This window comes from Syngnathus typhle, linkage group LG9 (assembly GCF_033458585.1).
Source record: "Syngnathus typhle isolate RoL2023-S1 ecotype Sweden linkage group LG9, RoL_Styp_1.0, whole genome shotgun sequence".
NCBI classification, from domain to species: domain Eukaryota; kingdom Metazoa; phylum Chordata; class Actinopteri; order Syngnathiformes; family Syngnathidae; genus Syngnathus; species Syngnathus typhle.
The window spans coordinates 12,205,227-12,223,073 of record NC_083746.1 but is presented as its reverse complement, the minus strand read 5'-3'; the positions used below and the strand labels follow the sequence as shown (position 1 = coordinate 12,223,073).

General features: G+C 42.8%; 2 long non-coding RNA genes across 2 annotated transcripts; both read right to left on the bottom strand.

Annotated features, from left to right (window-relative positions):
- Positions 1–5,250: 5,250 nt before the first annotated feature.
- LOC133160042 (uncharacterized) lies at positions 5,251–6,507 on the bottom strand. The gene is made up of 2 exons (XR_009715790.1): positions 5,937–6,507; positions 5,251–5,819 (listed from the first exon to the last, which is right to left on the bottom strand). It is a non-coding gene; the product is annotated as an uncharacterized LOC133160042 (long non-coding RNA).
- Positions 6,508–16,450: 9,943 nt separating this feature from the next.
- Positions 16,451–17,604, bottom strand: LOC133159832 (uncharacterized). The gene is made up of 3 exons (XR_009715754.1): positions 17,440–17,604; positions 17,122–17,203; positions 16,451–16,993 (listed from the first exon to the last, which is right to left on the bottom strand). It is a non-coding gene; the product is annotated as an uncharacterized LOC133159832 (long non-coding RNA).
- Between the last annotated feature and the right edge of the window lie 243 nt (positions 17,605–17,847).

The following is a 17,847-nucleotide window of genomic DNA, read 5'->3' as shown; positions in this document are numbered from 1 at the left end:
CCACCAGAGTCGTGTCGTCAGCAAACTTCACTATGCGGTTGTCGCTGTAGGTTGCAATGCAGTCATGCGTCAGGAGGGTGAAGAGCAGCGGACTGAGCACGCAGCCTTGGGGGGCCCCCGTGCTCAGTGTGATGCTGGCGGAGATTTTGTCGCCAACACGTACCACCTGTGGCCTCTGACAGAGGAAGTCCAGTAGCCAGTTGCAGAGGTAGGTACTGAGGCCCAGCTTGTCAAGTTTGCTGATGAGGCGTTGTGGCACAATGGTGTTGAAGGCAGAACTGAAGTCCACAAACAGCAATCTCACATAGGAGTCCCTTCTCTCCAGGTGGGTGAGGGCCGAGTGGAGGGCAGAGCAGATGGCATCCTCAGAGGACCGTTTGGCTCGGTACGCAAACTGGAAGGGGTCAATGGTGTGGGGGAGAACGGATCGGATGTGCTCCATGACAAGCCGCTCAAAGCACTTCATGATGATGGGCGTAAGTGCCACGGGGCGGTAGTCATTGAAGCAGGACGGAGCAAGTTTCTTCGGCACAGGTACGACGGTGGCAGCTTTGAAACACAAAGGGACGATGGCCTGCTGCAGGTAAGTGTTAAAGATGTCCGTGAAGACACCCGTCAGCTCACCAGCGCAGTCCTTCAGCGCTCGACCCGGGATGTTGTCAGGGCCCGCCGCCTTACGGATGTTGATATTACAAGTTGCTTCGCAGAAGCACACTGTAATGTTAGTTTTCTGTCCCTGAAGCTGCTATTATACACACTGAATATCAGGCGGCATCATTTATTGTACTTTATTTATGTAAATCAGATTAACTGAAGCATTAGTCATGCCTGAAGTCTTTGCAAATAGCCCAAGGGTGACAGGCAAGTTCACACATTTTTTTCGAATTTGCAACAGGTTTACTAAATATATTCCAAAGTCTTCAACTGAGCTACCTAGTTTTTAAAATGCAATTTAGGTGTGAAGAAAACACTCTTCAGCAGCTTTATTTTCTTGTTGTCTTTTCAAAGTTGCCTCAAGGAACTAACGAACAATAAAGAAATACTCCATCACTTATCGACTCTGCTGACAAACTTGACATGAATACAAATTAGTGGCTGTAATTTTGGCTTGCTTAAGGTTTGAGTGGCCATTAAGGAAACGAAATTTGCACAGATCTAATTTTAAAAAAGAAGTATATTGAAGAGGTTGATATTCTTACATGTCCTACAAAACAGAAACATTGAACCTATACATAATTTCATTAAATTTCCATCCATCCATCCATCTTTTTATCACATTCAAGTAGTTTATAAAAGCATATATATAATGCTTAAAAGCATGTAAAACTGACAGACACAAGCACACGCAAATGCACGCATACACAATCTCAGTACAAAATAGGATCATCCTTGTGTAATGTTGTGCTCCAAGACGATTCAGATTTACAGCTGTGCTTGTGTGGAAAAGTCTTCTGTTGTCAAGCCTATTTAATTCTCAGCTATTGCTAAAATACTATAGTCCTCTCGGTGGCTTTCTTCATTATACGCATGCATTTTATCCATCATGCTGACATGCTTTGATGACTTAAGGGTAAAGTAAATGTGGTATCACTAACTCAAGCACTCTGAAAATACATATAATGTTCTCCATTACTACAATGTTTATGGGAATGTAAGAGGGACATCAGTGTTTGACACATATCTCATAATTTCATGAACTGTGCGTCATTTGCATTCCTACCCTTGGCAGATCCATTCCATTTTTAATTTAATTTGGACCTTTCCATGAATTCAGACCATTTCCCAGGCAAGGATATGGAAGAGAATCCTCTTCAGTAATTCAAATCGAAAGAGCATCCAGACTGAAGAAGAGTTATTATTTTTTTCATTTACTTTTGAATATAGAAAGCCCAGAGATATACAGTCAAAGAGGCATAAAAGGACTCCTTCATGTCTCATTATGAGGAAAAAGAAATTAAACAGCAGACAGTTCCAGCGATCCCACAAACCGGTGAATATTCTATCTTTCTTCCATGAAATAATGTTGAGAATACGAAAGTGATTGCTCAGTTGTCACCTTTGGTAATTAAGTAAAGCTACATGGGAAATTGTCTGGCTCTCCAGCAGCCCTTTAGTAATTTGAGAAAGTCTGCCTTGAGGAGGTCCTTTCACAAAATCTCTCAGAAGACAATGGAGAGCTCTGAAGGCAGCTGCCTATAAGTGAATACATGGCATCTGATGACCAACTGACCTGATTAAAAATGTAAACTCGACCTCTCAGAAGGCATAGCCAAAGATTATATTGCTTGTTCATTTATTGCTTGTTCGCGGAATGAAGTAAGTCTTTAATTGTGCTCTGTCACTGCTGTAGAATGAAGGCTTGGTATGAAATGTGTTTGGATGCCACTGTCCTCTTGGAGCAGCTGGCTCTGAAAAGCCTTATGTGTTTGTCAGCTGGCACTCAAGCGAGGCGCGCAAGCACAGTCATGCACATGTGAAAACTCTTTGTTGTGTTTGATTTAGTCTTCCTGCACGGCTGCATCTTGATTCCTTTCCATGCAAGAGGAGACATCCTCAATCCAAATTAGAGGGAAAATGAGAGGGGAAGACAAATGAAAAGAAGGAAGCAAAAAGGGAAGTAATCTCCTTTTTATTGAAAAAAAAGGACACTTTCCAAACAACCAGAATGAGGGATGGATTTGATTTTAAATGAACCTCACTAGATAATTTGTCTGTTTGAAGTTGATGGGTTTCCGGGAGTGTGGTGGGACAGAATGTTAACGAGGAGCTCTGATCCCTGACGACCTACAGACAAGCAACATATGACCTGTCAACCCTAGATGAGACTCATGCATCAATCATGCAAGCCATCTTTGTTAGACATTCAATACCACATGTTGCTTCCTGTTGATTCCATCTATGCAGAAACCTTTGACTCAGAGCAGCAGAGGATACAAAAAAAGCATGGGACCTTTAACGTAGATGGCAAAGGATTTCAGCTTCAACATACATACAGCTTCCATATACATATTCCATATCCTAGAATAAGTAGAAACTGAAGAGCTAACAGAAATGTAAGGAGTCCCTTTTGAGTGTCAACGTATCAACTTATCCAAAGACCTCTTAAACCCTTTTATAAAGCAGCTGCGCTTTTGACCTGACCCGTAAAAACTCTAATGCAATAAACTAGGGATCACTTCTGATGGTGAGCTAATGTTATCCCCATAGTCTAGCAGATGATTTAAAAGGCAGATTGGATTACTTGGTCCAGGTAATTAGCTAATGCGTGAAAGATGTGAAAGGGAAAACTATGTCAAAGCAGGGAGAAGCTCAGCAACAGTAAAAACTCAACCCTTAATATAGTATATAAATAAATTATCTATAAATAATATACGTATATAAAAAAATATATATAAAATATATTTTTAAAAATATATATATACATATAAAATATATTTAAAATATATATATATAGAGAGAGATATATCTTAAAAATATGATATATATCATATTTTAATTAATTAAACCTTTTATGACATATTTATTTATTTAAATTTTGGGTCCTTTTGTTTGTCGTTTTTGTCGTGTCCAATGTTTATAATATTGTCCATCTGTTTATTTATATATTTAATTGTTGTACTAGGGTCATCTTGTTTTTTCCTTTTCAAATTATTCTCTGGTTCTTCTATATCAAACAATTTGTTTTAGGTTTATTTACCTGACATGTTTCGGCGGATTCTTCCGCCTTCATCAGAGTGTCACTGATGTGGTTGTGACGCGTCTTTATCAGCTGATGGATGAAGGCGTGGCTCACCTGTCACATTTGACAGGTGAGTCACGCCCTCTGCTGTCAGTTCACCTCTCCAAAACACTGTTCCAGGTTGTAGAGAGCATGTAGGCTCCCTCGTCCCTGTTGATGGTCCTTGGGCCCCGCTTGCGGATCTCAATGGCCATAATAATATATTTAATTATTCATTCATACTGCTGGTAACGGAATTTCCCCCCGAGGATCAATAAAGTATCGATATTAAAAACAGATTGATTCATTCTGATATTGAAATACAATAAGTGAATAGGAAATGATGTAAATTTGACAAATGTTTGCAAATTCATATTTCATACAGAACCTCATTTGACCGCCGGTTTTGCCAAATTATCAAGCTCTAATTGGTTTGTCAAACACGCCTCACTTAACTGCAGGCAATTCAACACTGCTTATCTTCCTGCCAGTTTTGATTTTTGTTCCACCCTGCTTCACAAGATGGCCTGGTAGTCAGCCAGTGCTACCATTTTCCTCTGTTTCAACCCCAGCCATCAGCATCTCGTCAGGTTAAGCCTTGAAATGAAAACCTTTGGGTTTTTTTTCCCTGTCATACACTCTGGAACTGGGTCGAGCTACAGTAGCTCTTCAATCATAAGAACAGAGATGAAATGACAGGTATACAAAAGATGCATACTCAATAGCACAGCTGTCATGTGTCACATTCAAGCTTTGCAGCTGACGTCATCAGCCGCGCACATTAGCTTGGCGGCCATCTTGCCGGTCAACATTTCAGTGCCGGTCAACGACTCACACACGCTTTCTTGTTACATCTGCTGCTATTTGACCTTGATAAACCAAATCTTAGCTTCTATAGATTTCCGGCAAACATCCAAAAACGCGATAAATGGATCGCGGCGATTCGTCGTGAACGATGGAAACCTACGATTTACACAAGGATATGCAATGAGCACTTCATATCAGGTATGTAAACAAACTATTCACCCCTGATTTGTTTCACAAAATGTGAAATAATACAATATGGGATGATACAAATATGATTGTTGAAAATGCTGGGTGCATTTTTAGAAAGGCAGCAAGAGCAGCAAGGCAGGGAATGGGATGATTTCTTCAGTTCACCCCCCCGTTTTTATTTTTTGTTTATTTTTTCATGATGCTTCATCTGATTGGCTTGAAAACTTTATCAATGTAAATATTGAACTTCATATTGGAATTGAACAATTAATTCTCATGAGTGAATACATTGGGAAATTTCAAAAAAAATTATGAACCTTGTGAAACAATTTTTTTTTAATGAAGCATTTTTGAACAAGAGGCTTTTTGTTACTTCATTTGGCACAAGGTAAAATCTACATTGGTAAAGTTTACAAGCCATTGGCACAAGGTTAAAATTTTTATTGGTTAAATTTTCAAGCCAATCAGATGTGGCATCATGGAAAAATAAACAAAAAATAAAAATGGTAGCAACTTGAACAGACAGGTACAGTATCTGAATGATTTCACTCTATTCAGTTTTTTAATATGTCAAGTTATGAAATGCCATTACGAAACAAATTGAACTGGGTATATCCCCTTCAACAACGTGCTTAATTATTTATGGTAGTCATTATGAATAATGTGATTGTTTAATTGTTTCAGGTGCAAAAAGCGAAGCTCCACTATCCCCAGACTATGTGCCAAGTATGTTTGAGCATACCCAGTCACCTCACAAACGAAAACTCAAATGTTCAATGAAGATCTTTGAGAGAAGACAAAATCTCAAGCAGCGCAAGAGAGACCGCGAGAGGGCATTGGCAGCAGCACTTGTCAATATTTCCCAGTCTGTCCCTTGTGAAAATGATCAACTACCCGCTGGTGAAGATGTGGTGCACGCTAAGATTCGAAAAGGCATGGTGACTACTGCCACACAGACGGATATCACTGGGGAAGCAATGGATTCCCTCACTGCAGAGTGTAAAAATCTGCGTGCAGAACTTGATGAACTAATTTGCCCAGCTCTTTGTTGAAACCAAGTTGTTGATGTTGCTTGGCCCCTGGACTCTTCTTCAACCGCAGATATCTGAAAAACATTTGAATAAAAATTGTTTTCACTATGATTAGATTATTTGTAACAGGTTGGAGCAAAATACATTTATGAAATATATATTAATTACTAAGTGCGAAAAAAAATACAAACCTGCTCTCTGGTAATGGAATGTAACTTTTCCACCTCTGACCGGCATTTTAGTGCAAGTTCATCTGGGCTGAGTTTCATATTGCCAGAATCGTGGAGCTGTGAGAGAGGTACAGGAAGCTTTCGCTTCACTGCCCTTGGCACAGAGTTGTGAGCATAGTCAGGGACAATGCTCAAAATTGCTGGTCTTCCACCACATTCAGACAAAGCCTTGTAAAAGGCAGCTTTCTGCTCTTCAGTTGGTGGAGGAACATTCAGCAGTTTTCTCGCAGCACTTTCCTCAGGAGTTGAAACTTCTGACTTTCGTTTCTGGGCTGGACGGGCAAAATCGATATTGCATCCTTCAGCATATTCTATGTGCGATGCTGATGGTTTCAGCCACTGACAAGGTAGTGATGTGCATGAAGTGTCCGTCTTCATACGTATTAATGTCTCCAGGGCGAACAGGGATGCTGCTGAATGTGAACATGTTTCACCCAATCCAGCCATGCAGGTACAGTGGCAGCACAGGATATGACCATCTTTCGCTATTGCTACCCAAGGTCTGAGGGGAGGATCATTCATCCCTTGAGAGTGTTTTACCTGAAACAGATAATATGACATACCTTATATTATTATCAGTCCCTAACTTGGATATAATATACAAGGCTAGACCTCTTACTGTCCATTAATGCGTATTTTACCTGGCATTTGGTAAAATTTCTCATGAATCATTCATTAAATTAGCTTGAAAATTTAAACCTGGTTCATTTTGAGCAAGAGACCAAAAGGAATTATCAAGCATGAATTCTAAAAAGTATTTTTGTAGAAATTGTTGCATAAAGTCTATGAATACCGTTTTTTTCCGTGTATAGTGCGCAAAATTTAACTAATTTATTGTCCTAAAATCTGGGGTGCGCATTATACATGGGTACAAAAAAAAAAAAAAAAATTGTTTTTTTTTTTTTAATTTTTTTTTTTTTTTTAAAGTCCCAATGATCGTCACACACGCAGGGAGGCAATGGGTCCCATTTTTATAGTCTTTGGTATGGTCTTAACTAGGCTGGATGTAATTTTTTTTGTTGGCGTTGATTTCTCCGACTGCCCGTAAACGCACCACCGCGCTTCGTGCGCGCACGGGACAGCAAACGAGCAGGTGATCGAGCAAGCGTCTGATACGAGAGCATTGCGGTCGCATGGAGCGTGTTTGAAGTGAACAGCAGAGAAGAAAGGCAAAGTGTTGTGAAATAAAATGCACAGAACGGATGCGCAAGACACGTCAGCTATATAAAGAGCGAGAGTTGTTTTCTTCCTATTAGTTTCAATTCACAGTTTAATTAGCAGTTTCAATCAGCAAATAACAAAATGCGTATTACAGGTAATATTTTATTTCACAACACTTTGCCTTGTTCCTTTGGTCTCTGCTGTTCATCCTAAAACACAAAGGCGCTCTTTAAGCAATGCGACAGTGAGCGCCCGGCGCGCTGCGGTTGCGCGACCGCACCAAATTAAGCTCCAGTGCGCACTGAGGTCCACTTAAATTTTAGAAAGTACATCAGGACTTTAAAAATATCTTCTAAATTTCAGCGACGGCTCTGTCACAATAATCGACCAGCCCGGTGCAGTTGGGCGGTCGGCGGCGCGCTACGGTTGAGCGTTCTCTCGCGCGCTCTCTCTCTCTCGCTCTCGCACACACGCAAACCGGATATCATACGGAGGCCGCCATTACAGATGCGCAGAACGGATGAGCAAGACACGTCAGCTATATAAAGAGCGAGAGTTCAGTTCTCTACCTAAATCCGTATTACAGGTAATATTTTATTTCACAACACTTTGCCTTGTTCCTTTCTTCTCTGCTGTTCACTTCAAACACGCTCCATGCGCACGGAGCGCGGTGGTGCGTTTATGGGCAGTCGGAGAAATCAACGCCAACAAAGAAAATTACATCCAGCCTAGTTAAGACCATACCAAAGACTATAAAAATGGGACCCATTGCCTCCCTGCGTGTGTGACGATCATTGGGACTTAAAAAAAAAAAAAAAAAATTTTTTTTTTAAAAAAATTCATAAAAATTGGGTGCGTATTATACATGGGTACAAGCTTTTTTCCAGCATCAGCATGCCATTTTTAGGGGTGCGTACTATACATGGGGGCGCACTATACACGGAAAAAAACGGTAGTTGGAAATTATGTAATGCTTTATTGTAGGAATTAATTTCTCAGATTTTAATATGATATTTTCCTTACCTTGGTCATGAGAAGAAATCGATTCTTGTTTGGAATCTGCCATATCAGCCCATCATGCACAAAACCTGCTGTAAAATACTTGTAGGCATCCAGACTCTTGTATGCCTTAAGGTCCTTTCCAGTGCACGGAGATGGTGAATCGACGAGGTAATTATAAATATCTGGATATGAGAGATCAGGCAGGACGGCTGTTGCAAAATGCTCAGGTGATTTTGGCATGCTTCTCGGTAAAAGGTACGGATCCGTTGTGCCAACAAGGTTCAACTTCTTGTTTTGTTTTTTTCATGCAACTTGCTAAAAATGTACATTTGCCTAAAATTGCCCAACCTAACCCAAACGCTGTCTAAACTTTAAACATGGTTTTCTTACCAAATTACTTATTAATATAAACTGAACAATATTTTCTTACCAAATCTCTTATTAATATAAACTGAAAAGTAGTTGAAACAAACTATTTTCCTTGACTTGTGAATTCACAATATTAAAATTTTAAATATTAAAATGTAGTTTGTTGGGTGTATGTAATATATGATGCTTTTATACATTCATAACCTATGGATCCATAGTCATAACAGAACTTTACGGCATACCCACTATTTGATACAACTAAAAATATATGATAAATATTACACCTCACATGCACTTCTCGCATAAGGTGCTTCATTATATTCCTGCTGTTCCCATAGTAATTCTGCTCTTGGCCTAGTGGTAGAGTGTCCGCCCTGAGACTGGAAGGTTGTGGGTTCAAACCCTGGCCGGGTCATACCAAAGACTATAAAAATGGGACCCCTTGCCTCCCTACTTAGCACTCAGCATTAAGGGTTGGAATTGGGGCGTTAGATCACCAGATGATTCCCGAGCGCGGCACCGCTGCTGCTCACTGCTCCCCTCTCCCCCAGGGGATGGATCAAAATCACACGGGGATGGGTTAAATGCAGAGGACAAATTTCACCACACCCAGATGTGTGTGTGACGATCATTGGGACTTTCCCAGGTTGTTCCCTCCATGTGATTTGAATTTGTTTCACATCTGGATAAACACATATAAAATCCATGTTTATTTAATACATGGTTTGTCCCCTATCGCAGAAATGATGAAATCTTCCCCATCAGGAGAGGTGCTGTGCGCATCACAGAACAAACAACCTAACTTGAACTTCCTTGCTTATTCAAATCTCCGGATGGCCCACTTGTACACCACACATTTTAGGAAATATACCCTCATGCGTTGCTCTTAAGTACGAACTATTTTCTGACAAGTTATACAACCAATTGGGAGCAAGGAGGGAAACTTTCCTATTGTTGCTCATAACTCCTCACAAATTGAAGCATCGGCATCTTTTATTATTTACTTGATGAAGGACTTTACAAGGGGTTCTCAAATTTCATTCCCAACTTAACGACAGAAGCAGAATTTGTTGTCACTTGCTTGCGCCACCTGCCACTCGACCGGTAAAGTTCCATTGACGTCAATCGTTAACAGCTACACCCATGTAATCAGCTAATCACCAGCACATGTTCCCGCTCGTTAACCGGCCCTACTTAAAATGCGGACTCCCGTTCATCCTCTTATCCTGCCCAGTGATGCCACTTGTATGCTCACTGTGCTCCGCCCGGCTGATACCCGTCGCCAACCTTTTCGGTGTACTGACCCGACTCGCTTTGCTTGTCGCCCGTCCTGACCGCTTGCCCGCACTTGACCACCCTTTGCCCACCACCTGTCCTGACCACTTGCTCGTCCTTGACCTCTTTCTGATCGTCGCCCATCCCGACCACCTGCTTAGCCTTACACGCTGCGCTCCGCTGTTCTGCATGCTTCCTCTGCTGCTCTCTCCTTCAGGTTGGTTCCTGTTCCCTGCCAGTTTGCCGCTCAGCAGTCAGCAACCGGTTTCAGCTCTGGCTCTGTCGTCCGCTGGTCCCCACTAAGATACCCAGCTACACCAGCAAAGACAGCAATGCCGCCATCCATTTCCCCTTTCCCCATTTCCAATAAAGATCCTTGCTGCACATGGTCACTCTGTCTTTGCCTTGACATTTGTATGCTTGTTGGAATGCGTCATAGGCTATCAATAACATTTATTCATCAGTAAAGTCATAATTACAGCAACTATTTCCATTAAATAACCAAGGCTATACCAACGCAAATTTCAATTAATTTGGCGGTTGTGTAAAATGAAAACAAATATAGAATACAATACACAAATATTGGAAAAAAAATGTTTATCAATTTGAATATTAAATGTTGTGTCTTTGTAGCATACCGTTTTTTTCCGTGTATAGTGCGCAAAATTTTACTAATTTATTGTCCTAAAATCCGGGGTGCGCATTATACATGGGTACAAAAAAAAAAAAAATATATTTTTTTTTTTTAAGTTTTTTTTTTTTTTTTTTTTTAAGTCCCAATGATCGTCACACACGCAGGGAGGCAATGGGTCCCATTTTTATAGTCTTTGGTATGGTCTTAACTAGGCTGGATGTAATTTTTTTGTTGGCGTTGATTTCTCCGACTGCCCGTAAACGCACCACCGCGCTTCGTGCGCGCACGGGACAGCAAACGAGGAGGTGATCGAGCAAGCGTCTGATACGAGAGCATTGCGGTCGCATGGAGCGTGTTTGAAGTGAACAGCAGAGAAGAAAGGCAAAGTGTTGTGAAATAAAATGCACAGAACGGATGCGCAAGACACGTCAGCTATATAAAGAGCGAGAGTTGTTTTCTTCCTATTAGTTTCAATTCACAGTTTAATTAGCAGTTTCAATCAGCAAATAACAAAATGCGTATTACAGGTAATATTTTATTTCACAACACTTTGCCTTGTTCCTTTGGTCTCTGCTGTTCATCCTAAAACACAAAGGCGCTCTTTAAGCAATGCGACAGTGAGCGCCCGGCGCGCTGCACCAAATTAAGCTCCCTGCGCAGTGCGCACTGAGGTCCACTTAAATTTTAGAAAGTACATCAGGACTTTAAAAATATCTTCTAAATTTCAGCGACGGCTCTGTCACAATAATCGACCAGCCCGGTGCAGTTGGGCGGTCGGCGGCGCGCTACGGTTGAGCGTTCTCTCGCGCGCTCTCTCTCTCGCTCTCTCTCGCTCTCGCACGCACGCAAACCGGATATCATACGGAGGCCGCCATTACAGATGCGCAGAACGGATGAGCAAGACACGTCAGCTATATAAAGAGCGAGAGTTCAGTTCTCTACCTAAATCCGTATTACAGGTAATATTTTATTTCACAACACTTTGCCTTGTTCCTTTCTTCTCTGCTGTTCACTTCAAACACGCTCCATGCGCACGGAGCGCGGTGGTGCGTTTACGGGCAGTCGGAGAAATCAACGCCAACAAAAAAAATTACATCCAGCCTAGTTAAGACCATACCAAAGACTATAAAAATGGGACCCATTGCCTCCCTGCGTGTGTGACGATCATTGGGACTTAAAAAAAAAAAAAAAAAAAAAATTAAAAATTTTTTTTAAAAAAATTCATAAAAATTGGGTGCGTATTATACATGGGTACAAGCTTTTTTCCAGCATCAGCATGCCATTTTTAGGGGTGCGTACTATACATGGGGGCGCACTATACACGGAAAAAAACGGTATTAATTTTAATATAGGTTGATAATGTTCAAGTTATTGTATTCAGTTTTGTTGATGTTTTACACAACATAATCAGAATCAGGGTTTGAATGAAAGGAGATGCATCATTATAAGCTCTCTGGAGTTAACGATAGGCATATATGTATATGATAATGTTAACGGCAATCTATTTTCTTATGAAGCTGGAGTTGATACTTTTATTTAAACATTTGTATATTTCAATATCTGTACTTCTACTTTAGTATCTATGAATGCATCCATCCATTTTCAACACCGCTTTTGTGGGGCGAGATGAGGACAAGGTTGTGATCGGGCAGTTGGTCGGAGCAGGCGGTGAGCGGGCGTAATTGGCAACGGGCAGTTGGTCGGGACGAGCAGTCGTGGTCGGTCAGTACACGGCAAATCCGGTCGGCAACTAGGATCAAAGCAAGGCACAAGACAAGGAACAAGGCACGGGTAGCATGAGGGGATGTACTAACAATGACTGACTGTTGTGTGGTATTTGAATAGGGTAACTACTAACTAGTAGTGACAAGTGCAGGTGAGTATTTTGATGAGAGGGGCATGGGTGTGAATGAGTGGAAGGTTACCGGCTGTAAGGTGTGGCACGGCGCGTGACAGGGGTGCTAGCCTATCCCAGCTGACATTGGGCAAAAGGTAGACGACAGCCCGAACTGGTCGCCAGCCAGTAGGTGTTGGCTCGTGAGTGAACGATTCGTTCAACAGAACGAATCCTTTCAGTGAACGTGAGTGAACACATCACTTCCTGAAGTGATTATTTTTTCAGAGTCAGAGTCAGCTTTATTGTCAATTCCTTCATGCCAAGACACACAAAGAAATTGAAATTACGTTTCCCCTATCCCACGGTGACGAGACACAGTACACGATAAACATACAAGTAAACAATGCAAAATAAAAACAAGAAGGCAGAAACAATGAACAATAAGAGTGATGAATAAATAATAAATAAACAAATGACACAGTAAATAAGAGGAGCAAAACGGAGCAAGAGCGCACAGCAGACAGTCAGAACAAAGCGCAAAAGTACAGGACGCCACGCAGAGGGGGGAGAGAGTTCAGGACCCTAACAGCCTGGAGATCACAAACTCCGCCAGTGGCGAGCAGTGCTCGCATACCACCACAGAGTCCCGGCACCTTCCGTTACAGATGTAGACGCACATCCCACCTCCTCGCGACTTTCCCCCTCGTACAATGGCCCGGTCCGCCTGATAGCACGCTAGCCGCTCCAGATGCACAGCAGATTTCGGAATGATGACGGTCAACCAAGTCCCAGTGAACACGAGCACACAGCAGTTACGCACTGTCCGGTTCGTAGATCTCAGCAGGCGAAAGCAAACCATGTTGATGTCCAGCGACCGAACATTCGCCAGAAGAATGGAAGGCACGGCCGGGCGAGCTGGGTTGGCCGCCAGCCTGGCCCGGACGCCCCCGCTCTCGCCCCTCTTCAGCCTCCTCGCACACCGCTTCCGACGCTTCCCAACCGGGGGAGGAATAGCAGGCGAGTCCGGCGACGCTTCAGGACGGAGCAGACCGAGCGCCTTTTAACGTCCCCCCTTCAAAGTCCAGAACACCACAAAACTCGCTTTCGCCGATGTCGAGCAGAACCAACCCGCTGCACTTGTAGCACAACCCAGTACGACGAGACAGACACAGAAAACTGCCGGACAAACCCACATTAAACGACAAAACAAAACACTGTTCGGGACAGAGAGAGGCCGCTGCGTGTGCATGCACCACCATCTTTTACTTTTTTCAGTTCATATGACTTCAACCAACATGCAATAACGTAAGATATTTCACACAGTAGGTGTCGGTAATGCACATTGAAGCTGGCGCCACCCCGCCGTAAAACAAAACGAAGAAGAAAAATGACGTAACTTCGCGTTCACAAACGAGTCATTTTCCCGTTCATCAGCTGACCGGATCTGTGAGTGAACGAGTCAGTGATTTACATTTCCCGTTCATCGCGAGAACTGATCAGTGAGTGAACGAGTGCTGACTTTCCCGTTCGCGAACGAGTCAATGAGTGAACTGCTTTCCCGTGCATCAACGAATGAGTCAGTGAACGTGTTGCGTCTCCTGGCGTGAACAGTTCAGTGAGTGAACGTGAAATATGTAAGCCAGAATGTAGATTTACGATTTGCCAAGGAAAGAAAGAACCACTCATTGAAACACAACTTCTTTCGTGCTCATTTTCTCCAAGCTAATGGCTAATGTGCAAGCGTATGAAGAGACTGCCGGCCGGCAGATTCCCCGTCCTTCGACTTTATTGCATGAAGGGATGCGCCGATATGCAACAGCAAGGGAGATTATGCTTCTCTTTGGGAAATCTTTATTTTATAATACTTTACTTTATAATTGTTTTTAAACAACCTATGCATTTATACGCCTAAATACGCGAATGTTTCGTTGAACGATTCTTTTGAACGAATCTTTTGAGAGAACTGATTCTAAAGATTCAGTTTACTTAAAAGAACTGGAATGCACATCACTACAGCCAGTCGTAGGGCACATTCTACTTAATTAATGAACACAAATACTTTTCTGAAAAACACTTACATCAAAACAGCAGGATGTTGCCACTATCTCAGTCCTCAGCCCACCGCATATTACATATTTGTTTTTAGAACTTGCCGCACAAGCAGAGCTTCTTGCCATGCAGCTTCGGTTGTAACGGACTGTGACACAATAGGAGATCACAGTTCACCATGCAACCTTCTGGACAAGACACAAGTGGCTGAGGGTGTTTTTATGTTAACCAAAGGGACTGGGTTGAAAAGTACAGGTAAACACAATTCCCTAACGACAGACACACGTGACCAAGGAAAACATGTCACATGTAAAACAAATTAAAACCAAATTCCACAGCAAACAGAGCCTCTCAATAACTATGACTATACTAATACTAAAAGTATCTGAACTGTTATCATTATTATTGTTGGGCAGGACAGTAGTCAACTGGTTTGCACATTCGCCTCACTGTGCAGAGGTTGTGGGTTCTATTTCAGCCGTCCTTTGTGGAGTTTGCATGTTCTCCCCATGCTTGCATGGGTTTTCTCTGGGTACTCCGGTTGACGCCCACATTCCAAAAACATACATGGTAGGCAAATTGAGAACTTTAAATTGTCTGTGGGTGTGATTCTGCGTGCAAATCAAAGTCAAAAGTCAAAGTCTGCTTCATTGTCAATCTCTTCACATGTAAAGACACACAAAGAGATTGAAATTACGTTCCCACTATCCCACGGTGACAAGACATAGTACACAATATACATCTTTTTACAAGTACTAAACAACACAAAAAGTAAAAACAAGAAGGCACAAACAATGAATAAATAAGAGTGATGAATAAATAATAAATAAATAACCTAATAAATAATAGCAAAAATGGAGCAAGTGTGCATACAGCAGACAGTCAGTATATAGCCCAAAAGTACAGGACGCTACGCAGAAGGGCGGGAGAGGGTTCAGGATCCTAACAGCCTGGAGTATGAAGCTGTTGGTGAGTCTGGTGGTGCGGGAGCGCAGGCTCCTGTACCTCTTCCCAGAGGGCAGAAGATAGAACAAAGAGTGAGCGGGGTGACTCACATCACTCACAATCGTGGTCGCCTTGGGGGTGAGATGGGAGGTGTAAATGGCCTTCAGGGATGGGAGTGAAGCACCAATGTAGGGCCTGCAATGTTGCCTATGGTTCTCTGACTCCTCAAAAAGATAGAATGATTGTGAAAGAGAGTGTAGCACTGCAAAAGGGATTCGTGCTCTTTCTTCACATAATGAAAACATATTTTGTCCTTTCATTCACTTGCCCACTCAGAGCTGTGTGAGAAAATGACAGTACTGTATTTTCCGCACAATAGGGCGCATTTAAAAGCCTATGATTTACTCCAAAAAACACAGTGCGCCTTAAAATGCAGAGTGCCTTATACATGGATCAACTGATGAATTTATTGATCCATCCTGGTTGTACACAGCGCTCTGCCAAAATGTTTGAGTACGTTTCAGTACGACTAGTAAATTAGAAGTTTGCATCGCTTTCAGCATTACGGCAACCGTGGTCAGGGGCATCACTGAAGTAAGCTACTACTGGTCGATCGCATGACATTTAAAAAAAAAGGCTAGAATACATCCCATCGCTTGAGTGACATACAGGTAAGCCTGTTGGGAGGCAATCGCAGTGAACCACACCCACCCCCTTACCGCAGCAAGTTTGACTGCGCATACACAAACCCGGCACCAAAGCTAACTGTCCGAAAGTCTATTGATCCGACACCGACTTTTCCGAGGTGCACTTGAACGCCTCCTCAGAAAGCGGGACACTTATGAGAACGCTGCACGCTCCTTTTCTGGTCTCGCGCTTAGGGAGGAAAACGGACTTACGAACCCCTTTTTCCCGTGACATTTGTGTGCGTTTATGAAACCCCAGGTGAGTTATGCAGACTGGCCTGTACACTTGGGGGAGCGAACATATCTTTGTTTACTTCCTGTTGCTGGTACGAGCGGATATAACTTGTATAGGATAAGTGCGTGGTTAGTGGCTTCGCACGGGGTGCCGCCATGTTGTCTGCGTACTATCGTCATATGTTTGTCAAACGTGTGCCTATAGCGTTAGAAATGTATTACTGTGTTTAATTCAGTTGTGTACTATACGTTTTTATTACCGACACTGAGTGCCGTCGGCCAGCAGTGCACGTCTTAAAGCGGCAGTAACGCACTTATTGAATGTTCATTAAGGGTGGTAGCAGTAGTAAAGTTTATTGCCCTGTATATCAGTTGTTATTGCTTGCATTGTGCTATTGTAGTGGAGATACCCTACATAGCTGTTTATGCATATGTTTATTAGATGATGTAATTTGACTGTCATAATCTAATTACATTATTTCTCTTTGTTTTCCTTCTGTATAGACCACACAAACACACATATACAACACACGCATACACACACACATATACACACATGTATACACACCCACACACACCCACACAAGTACACACTCAAACCCACTAACATACACTCCTGGAAACCTGTACACTCACTGCTGTTGAGAATAAAGTTGATGCAAGATTCTCTAACCGGACTCGTCCATCGTGCTCCATCCCTAACCACTAATCCACATCTTTACATGGTCCTTCGAGCCGGATTAGGGTTCCCCCGACACTATGGAATCAACAACTGATAGTCAGCAGCGGGAGTCATCGGCCCGACCCAAGAGAGATCCTCGTCCACCTGCACATTTGGACCCATATGAAGTCACTCTTTTGCCCTCTCAACAACCTGTAGCCCAAGCCTCCTCTACACCTGTAGGACAACTAGGCCAGGTTCTGTCAACCAGAGCAAGGAGTTTGACAAGTTACCGGTCAGCTGCACATTCACGACGATCCTCTCAGATGTCAAACGGTCTCAGTCTGCTTCAAAGCACATCAGATATACAAGCAGCTGCATTAGAAGAGGAGATAAAGGGTTTGGAGCTTGCAGACCTACAACAGGAAATAGAAGAGGAAAGAAAGGCTGACTTGGAGGCTGCAGCATTTGATGCCCAAGCCAGGGAAGGACAACGGCTACAAGAAGAGGCACATTTGGCTAAAGAGAGACTAGCTAAAGAGATGGGGAGACGCAGGCGCTTGAAGAAGCTGGAGAAAGAGGTACATATTGCCAGTCTAGTGAAGACCTACCTATCAGAGACGAACGATGATGCCTTGTCCACTTCATCAGCTCCCGCTACATTCTCCAAGCCGTCCCTGCGATCACAGCCACCGCGGGTGCCCTTCGTTCTCACCCAGCATCCACCTGTACAACCGCCACCTCCAGCGCCCGTTCAAATACCACCTCCAGTTACTGTCCCTGGACAGATAGTAGCACCACCCGCTAATCTCATCACAAGTGCCCAAGCTATTGTTCCTGTCAGCGGACCACCCATTGCGGCAACAGTAGCTGCAATTCCACCTGGACGTGTATCATCCTCGCCCGTCCTCCCCACGGTGACAAGCCATGCAGTTGGAACGCTACCGATTACAAGTCTCCCATCTCAATATCCAGGTGTTTCCGCTACCAGTACAAGCTTCACAATGCCACCACTGGCA